This window comes from Rhamphochromis sp. 'chilingali', assembly GCF_963969265.1.
Source record: "Rhamphochromis sp. 'chilingali' genome assembly, chromosome: 15".
Lineage (NCBI taxonomy): Eukaryota > Metazoa > Chordata > Actinopteri > Cichliformes > Cichlidae > Rhamphochromis > Rhamphochromis sp. 'chilingali'.
In genome coordinates, this window is record NC_137942.1 from 6,313,872 (window position 1) to 6,319,135 (window position 5,264).

Sequence of the window (5,264 nt, forward strand, 5' to 3'; positions counted from 1 at the left end):
AGCTAACATCCGGCTGATTGAGCCTCCTGATCTGCTCTGTGACAGTGCAGTAAGTCATTCCATCTCATGCTAATCATTGCCTTTACTGAGAAGAAGCTAGGTCACAATAAGAGAACAGGTCAGATTAAGAGTGATGACAGATGCTGGAAGTAGGAAAATATGAAATTGCCAGATAAAGAGAGTTTTAGATGTGGAGGTCTGGATTGATGAAAAGGAATTAAATTCTTACCTCTGGGGAGGTCTACACTCTCAGGACCCATTAATCCCACATAAATCCCTTGTTCTTTATGTTTCATTTCCTCCTTTCCATTCTTAAATTTATTGGATATTTCCCCATATACCAATCTTTTATCCCCCATTTGATCGTACAGTATTAAATATGCTTCTGAATTCTCTTTCTCATTTTCACCAAAATATTTTCACAAGATGACCTTTTTCCTTCCAGGATTGTCTTGAGATCCGACGTAAACTTTAAATGCACCACAGAGGGTTAATTGAGTTGCTGAAGGGAAGTGAGACACATTTGGGACTTGTCAGATTTATAATTTTCTTTCATTTTTTTCTCCTTATTGAAGAGGATTACTTGATTGTTTCCAGATGATGACAAGGAGGCCCAGACACAGAGGCTGGTTCAGTACAAATGTTTCAAATCTTTTAGCCACACTGCGGTGTGGTTTGTTGCCCGGTGTTTCGGTGCAACATTTCAGTCCACACTGATACAGTATGTTAATGAACTTTGGTACAACACATGATCCCCAGAGAATTATTTTTTTCCCACTGTGCACTTCATTTAGTCTTACAAACATGCCAACGTTTCCACTTGTTGAGAACTTCAGTTTATAAAAAGATGTTTTAAATAAAAAAACAAAACCCCAAAATCTATTAGTGATTATGATCATATTATGTAAAGGCTTCTACCATGAATGAAAACTAGGAACCTTCACAACAACAGTCAGATCATGGCGCTTTATATTATAAGGTGAAGACCTTGTAACTCACCCGAGTCAGTCACGGCAGATGGCCCCGCCCCTCCCTGAGCCTGGTTCTGCTGAAGGTTTCTTCCTGTTAAAAGGGAGTTTTTCCTTCCTATTGTCGCCAAAGCGCTTGCTCATAGAAGGTCATATGATTGTTGTGGTTTTCTGTTGGCGCTGTGTAAATAAATATTTTAACATCAAACCTAAAGTATTGGAGAAGTCCAACAATCAGCCCCCTATGAGCAAGAACTGTGCAACAGTGGGAAAGAAAAACTCCCTTTTAACAGGAAGAAATCTCTGTCAGTACCAGGCTGAGGCAGGGAAATCCCTGATTACATTTTCTGTTTCATTATTTTAAATCTTCGTGTGACAAAACCACATAGAGACTAATTTATGCCTTTTGATACTGAAATGATACACTCAGTATAAAAGCAGTGTGTAACGTTTGCTGCAGTTTTGTGGTTAAATAACAGTTTACTTGAAAAATTGTGCAGCTGTATGCAGAGTGCTGAAGTTTGACTGTTTAAAAGATTATGAGGCCATTTTTACGCTACACATCAATGCTTGAATTCAGTACAAATGATGTTGCTGTTGGTAGAAAGGTAAAGCAACAGGGGAAACTCTGAGCGAAGCCATTAAAATATTCTTAAGACTCAAAGAAAGGAACATCATCAGTCAGATACACTAATATTATTTTTTAAATACAAGGCATGTAAGAAGGAGAACTGACTGAGAGGATTAAATACCAAAAAAGACAAAAGAAAAAATTACTGATGTAACATCTGCTAAAGCATCACAGAGCTGATCCTAACAAGGCGAGACTGACATTTCTTAAAATGGATACAAAGCAGACAGCATGGCGTGGTCTGTCACCACCAGCTGGTAGAGATTTTTATTTTTTGCCTCACTTACAGTCTAAGTTTCATAGGTCCATAGCGATTTTTAGATTGTGTCATTTTGTATGGTTTACTTCACTGTTTTGTCAGAGTTTATTAATGCGTTACAGAAATTTTCTTGTCATTACTCTTTATTTCCTACAATGTTTTCAGATTGTTAGGGTGAATTATAAGTGTCTTTTTCTATGACCGCCAAGAGAGTGTTAAGAGCTATATTTTTTCTCTGAAGGCTGTGGAAACTCCTTAAACTTTCTATTCCATAAAACTCTCTTGAAATCCTCTGGAAATTGTCAAAAATGCCTTGTCATCAAGATTAAAACCAAGCTGTTATACACCAAACAGCAGCACCATAACTACATGACAACTTACAAATATTTTGTGGCAACTCTTAACCTTCCTCTCGTGTTAGCTTTCTGTTATCATCTCTTATGTTAGCGGGTCGGTTTTGACCCGTGAATTAAATCAGCTATAAAATATACTAAAAACAATAAGTTCTCATCCAATTTGTTTCTCATCTCTTGGTTACCTTGTTAGGCTTCCTTATCCATGAAAATGTTGGTTTTAATACCTTTGGCGTGGGCCTCTGGGTCTTTTTTTGTCACTATACCCCTCGATTTCAATAAAAAAAAATTGTAAAATTAACCTCAAGAGAATCATATTAATAAATAAAAGTTTTCTGTGTTACCTGAGTATTACTGAGGGGTATAGGACACACCTCTTAAATAAATCTGTTTTATTGATTTTTTTCATTTTAAGATTAATAACTAAAATGACATCTATGGTGTTACGGGTCAATTCCGACCCATAGACATTTACATCAAGAAAAGACAAAAAAAGTTTGTTTTTTTCAGCAGTAGACCTTTAATATAAACTGAAAAAAAAGAAAAAGTCCACTCCTCCTTTGTTTTGGTTATAGCCGTGGGTAATTGTGGGCTTTTTATCACTTCCCAATGATACAGCTTCACCTCAGTTTCCTTTGTGAAGTTCTTGTCCGAGGTCATATCTGGTAAAAAATAAAATAAAATATCACAGCTGATATTGTGATCCTGCAGTCCAGTGGTCATATGGAGGACCACACATTTTCATTGTTTCTTCTCAGGAGTGCCACTCACAGCTTTGACTGTGAAAATCTGTACATTCCAGGCATAGTTGGTTTTTGCATCACAGGCTTCCCAGATTTTTCTGCTGTTTTTCCCTGGCTTACTGGGTATATATTGCCAGAAGGGGCATTTTCCTGAAAAAGTGGACAAGACGTTCATCCACTGTCACTGGCCCTGGGATGAACATCAGTGGAAGAAGCTGCACTCATCTCTCCCAGACATCCCTGATGGGAGCAAGCTTGTCAGACCTCGGTCTGGTCTCTCTGTTGTCAAATCTGAGGACTCTTGAATCAAAATGATATCAAATGTGTGAAGTGACATCGTTGCCCAGAAAATGTTTCTGCCTGTCGATGCATCCCATAGACGATCAGTGGCCTCATTGCAGCATCTGTACACTCCAGCAAGAAGAACACCAATGAAAGCATCCAGGTATTCCTCATCATGTCGCCACGGACTTTTTTCCCTTCAAGGTTTATCATAGTAATGATGATTCTTTCTAGTGACAATGGCATAAATATCTCAAAACATCTCTTGATGTCACTGACTTTGGTCAGAGCAAACCTTGTGATTCCAGGGGTCATTTTGATGACATTTGCAGCAGCTGCCCTGCCATGTACATCATGAGGTACTGAGCTCCAAAAGATCTTACCATTTTTGGACTTGAATCTTTCAGCAGGAGTAGCTTCAGCACCAGCGACCTCCACCTCTGATCAGATGTGTCTGTGTCTTCTGGATGATAGTCCACATTGCCTTCCTCTGTAGAAACCTGCCCATCTGAATCGCTATGCTGCTCTGTGTCCTCTCCTTCATTTTCACCAAAAATATGATCCTGAACTTAGCTCACTGTGAATCTTCTTCTCATTTTTTGTATGCTGCAAATTGTAAATGTGCACTCTGGAAGTCAAATGGCCACTCAAATAGTGAATTCACCTCACATGCCCGTGTTTATTTTGTTTTGTTTTTGTGTGGGTATACTGCAAAAAAACATGCAAAATAAGAATCCCCTAAAGCTCATATGATTAGGAGAGGCGCTTGCTGTAAGTGTTTTAGCTGACAGTGCACTTATGATTTCAGTTTTGACTTTAATTATTGCTTTATACTCATAATATTATACCTGGGTCGAAACCGACCCTAACAACACAAAGGTCATAATTTCAACTAGGGCATTTTATAATTTAGTGAAAATATTTTTTTTTGTTTTATTTTGTAGAAATAGAGGTTCCTGACAAAGTCAAAAAGCCTTGATACAATAAACAAATGTCTGTGATTTTTTTATGCATTTGAAATTTAAAATGGGTCGGTGCCGACCCTAACACGAGAGGAGGGTTAAAGTGTTCCAACATAAAACCAAACTGTCAGGGATGTAGTTTAAATGAAAGCAGGTAGTACAGTGTTATGCTTGGACTGGATGACACCTGATCTCTGGAAAAATCCATGAACCATTTTCATGGTTTTAGTCAGGATACGTTGTGATCTGCTCATATGCTCCTGATCACTGGTAACAGAGCGCCACCTGACCCGTTCGCAGCATGTGTTTGGGGGCAAGCATGTCTAAAGATGTTAGTGGCTCAGGGTTGTGTATCGGTTTGCTTGGGTTTTCACAACATGGGAGGTGAGAGTGGCTAAACTTTAACACCGCTGGTTTTCAGTTCTGGCACTTTCCCTTTAGTTATAATGATAAACCTCCCTTGAATACTAAAAATAAACATCTCAGGGAGCCCAGAGGGCCGGCTTAGGATTACCCACTGAGAGGCATGACATTCACTGAAACTCTCCTGTGTCCATCATATTACAAATTTTAAACCAATCCAACTTTTATATAACCCTTGACCTTAAACAAGCCAGTTGGTCCACTCACAAACATTTCCTGGATCATTACTAGAGCAATGTATTATGCCTGAGTGCCTCCAGGGCCCAGCTTGAATACATTTGAACCTTTGTCAGAACTGCTTCTATTAACACTGAGGTTTACTTAATCAGCACGAGTGATGGCAATCAGAATCGGTTAACCAACAGAGAAAAATGGAAGCTGTGTCACAAGGTCATCCCCCAGTGTTCCAAATGAAGGTGTCTTTAAGTGGTTTGTCTTGCTTAACACATCCATCACCTGGAAACCGTGAGATTAAAAGAGCATTTGAGCAGGATTAAGAGTTATGGCCAATTAACTTGTACGTCTGTTCTATGTTACATCCTATGGTGCTGTCACTGACACACTGAAACAGCAATAAATCAGACTTTTAAGTGGTAAAATCAGGATTCTATTTTCCATTGAATCAATATCATTTTCTGTCAAG